Below are 3,481 nucleotides of genomic sequence, written 5' to 3' on the forward strand. Positions count from 1 at the left end.
TCAATTCCCTAACCAATTGCCACCCTTCCCTTGGACTATGCTGTGCTGGGGGGGCTGGGGAACATACTCAGAACATCTCTGGCCCTGAAGGTTGGGCCCACAGGGCAGACTGTAACGGAACCAGATGCGGCCACGTTTCAGGTAGCACTCCCTCTGGCGGGGCCCCCCAGATGTGAGCGGGACCGTGCAGGACCCCAGCACGTCATCCCTCCTCCAGTCTTTGTCCCATACCTCAACACGGAACTGGCTGGCGACGGTGACATGGATGGTGCCGAAGTCCATGTGTCTGTACCAGACGGGATTGTTGTTGTTCCAGATGGTGCGAGTCCGGATCTCCCTCCCTCCAAAGAAGACCTTGACGTAGGCATCCGTAGCACCAATGGGGTCGCCCCGCAGACCATTTGCCCGCTCCACAGTCACCGTCAGCCTTGCCAGGCCCCGTTGCTGCGAGCAGCACATGGTGTTGGTGGAGCTGTCCCCAGGGCAGACACAGGAGCAGGGGTCGAGGGCGCTCCGCCGGGTCCCCGCTGGGCAGCTCTTGGTGCAATCCTCCCGCAGGGCCCTCTCACGGATGTACTCGCTCACTGCCTGCCCCAGCGCCTCCCGCTTGGGGTCGTTCTGCCCCAACAAGGTGTGGATCGGCCTCAAGGAGTAAGTGAGAAGGCTAGGGAGGGACTCCAGGGTTTTCATCCAATCTGAGAAGACCCCAACGTAATTGTTGGAGAAAAGCAGGTCGGCCGTGTTCTTCCCTCCTTCCACCTCTACGTAGCGCTCCCGGTACGTCTCGTGAAAGCTCTGATGGAATTTCAACTTATTTTTCTTCGCCTTGCACTTGCTGAAGCTGAATTGCAATGAGGCCACCCCAATATTCACGGCCGCCTCCGTGCTCAGACAGTCCTTGATCTCATTTACGGTCAGCCCATCCAGCGCCGCCTCGCAGACCCGCACCGCAGTCATGTCCTGCACCCGGCCCCCCAGGGATGCCTGAGACACATAGTGGGTGCCATAGGTCTGAATCAGATGATGGTACTCCGGCTCAGAGGCCTTGTTGTACAGGCTTGGAAGGTTCTTCACAGCCTGGGTGAAATGGCTGGTGAATGGAGGTTTCTCACTGACCCGGAACCTGCCCCAGGGACCCAAAGAATTTATGGGACAATTAGAAAATCCTCCATAGCTAGCCAGGTTCAGATCAGAGCAGCAGACCCTAGAGGGGAAAGACCCCATGTCCCATTCCCCACCCCACTGACCCAGCCAGTCCTCTGCCCTCAGGCTGGATCTCAGCCAGCACCCCTGTGGCTCAGGTGTGACCCTAACAGCACCCCAATGCCAGAGGACAAGGGCTCCCTGGTATCTGGTAGTGAGTCTCAGCTGGCCTCCCCACCTCACTCATGTCGTCACCTGAATCTAAAAAGGGCCACGTAAACTTATCAACAGCAAGCTAATGCCACGCTGCTCATTGCTATCAATGCGAGGCGTCTGTATGGAGGACACATCCAAACACGCATACGGGTGGGAAATTCTGTTATCAGAGTGCGTCTGCCAGGCAGGGCGATAGGTACTCCACCCTCGACAAAGGACTGTGGTTCTGTCCCTGAAAGGCATCTCCAAGGCACAGTAAGAGACAAGGGGACTGCAAATGAGGGTCAACAGGACCATTAAGATGGCAGGGGGAGCAGAGTGCAGGAAACAGATCGATTTGCATTTTAGGAACCCCAAGCAGGGGAAGAAACCAGTAAGGACTTTCCTTGGCCAGCTGACTCCACGTCACCTTCCTCACAGCTTGGGTGGACTTTACTATGGCGGGGTGACTGTAAGGTGAATCCATTGCAAAGGTTCACTGGGCTATCAAGGGAAGGGCTGAGGACCCCAAATGATCGTTCACTTAAGAAGAGAAAGGACCCAAACACAATGGACTCGGTGGGAGATCTCGACCAGAGGGGTGGTCAACCATCTCGCTGGAAGGTAGATTGATAAGGAAACTGCCTTGCACAAAGGTTGTGCCTTGTTTTGTTACATCTTAGCCACCAGAAAGCGCTTTTCACTTTGCTTGTAATCACTCTTGTCCTTATCCCTTGCGCTTGACCTCACTCACCCTCCTCTCTCCCTTACTTCAGAAACTTGCTAACCCCACCCTGTACTGTGTTTGATGTAAAGTGCATGTGAACTCCAGTTAGCCCGGCAAGCTGCTGAGTGTTGTATCTTTAAAGGAACAAAGGAACCTTAAATCTCTCAGAATGGGCCACAAGAGGGATGGAGATTGCAAAGCACACGGTTTGGGGGACACTTGGGATGGGAAGCGTGTTGGGGTCATCGACCAGCGTGTGGCTGGGGGTAACACACAGGCTGCTGGTCTCAGAGCTGATTCACACACAGATACTCACTGCTGGCTCGTGGGGCATCCAGAGAAGGGACTCAGAGAGGCAGAGCCTCTTGCAACATTTGGGGCTACAGGTCAGGCAGTGACACAATCCCTCACTGGCCTGGATCGCACCCCAGAATGAGACAGCTCCTAACAAGGGAAAGGCCCTGGATGGCTGGTGGTACTACTGTGCAGCTGTTTCCCAGCTGCCCCACCCGAGAGGTGGCTGCATCTCAGCACAGGCTGAGCCACGCTGGTGTGACATCACTGTACATGTGTTACTCATTTGCCCCTCCCCACAGCTAGCTGCATCTCAGTACCAGGCGAGCCATCCCCAGATTGGGAGGTGTCCAAGCTGGTCCTTACCCATAATATTGGCAGGAAACCTCATGCCTTATGAAGGCATATTTGTCCTTCCGCGACTTCTGCGTGACGAATTCGGCCAGTTTGGAACGTGAGCCGGCCAGCCCCATCTTGATATTAACCATGGGCACCATGGACACTTTCAGCCCCACCTTCCAGTCGTTCTGCACCACGGACGCGGCGGACTCCATCATGCCCATGGCCGACTGCTGCACCGAGCTGCTGAGCTTTCGTTGGCATGAGACGCGGACCCTCCAGTCCACCGCGGCCAGTGGCAGCCTCTGCCACTGGCCTCCCTGCAGCGGGTTCCAGCACAGGGTGCAGGTGCCATTCGGGCCGCGCCACTGGCTGGTGTCCAGCACGTGGGCCCCCGTCCTGCCCAGTGTGGTCACGTCAATCCCCTCCCCCACCAGGCTGTGCCCGGGCACGAAGGTTGCATTCGTGCATGCAGCAGCCGTGCCCGTCTGGCATTCGGGGGAGACCACGGGGAGGAGGAATAGGAGGAGGAACATGAAGACACTAGGTTTGGGCATGGCTGGTGTGTTGGGGCGTCAGTCTCAGAAACCCCTACAGGGAGAGACATATAGAGATCCTGAATAAATCATAATTCAGCAGCAGGCAGTTCCACAGGTTAACTTACTTATATGGAGAGAGAGAGACAGAGACAGAGGCATTCAATTACCACTGTCTTTTTGTCAACCACTGGGGCCCCCTAGTGGACATTGAAAGTGGTGTATTTTGTTACATTTAGCCACCGAT

General features: G+C 56.0%; 1 pseudogene across 1 annotated transcript; it reads right to left on the reverse strand.

Annotated features, from left to right (window-relative positions):
- LOC311522610 (perforin-1 pseudogene) lies at nucleotides 1-3,255 on the reverse strand (annotated as a pseudogene). Its single transcript has 2 exons — nucleotides 2,726-3,255; nucleotides 1-1,123 (listed from the first exon to the last, which is right to left on the reverse strand). The product of its transcript is annotated as a perforin-1 pseudogene (transcript).
- Between the last annotated feature and the right edge of the window lie 226 nt (nucleotides 3,256-3,481).

Source organism: Lepidochelys olivacea, assembly GCF_965140295.1.
Source record: "Lepidochelys olivacea isolate rLepOli2 genome assembly, chromosome: 6".
NCBI lineage: Eukaryota > Metazoa > Chordata > Testudines > Cheloniidae > Lepidochelys > Lepidochelys olivacea.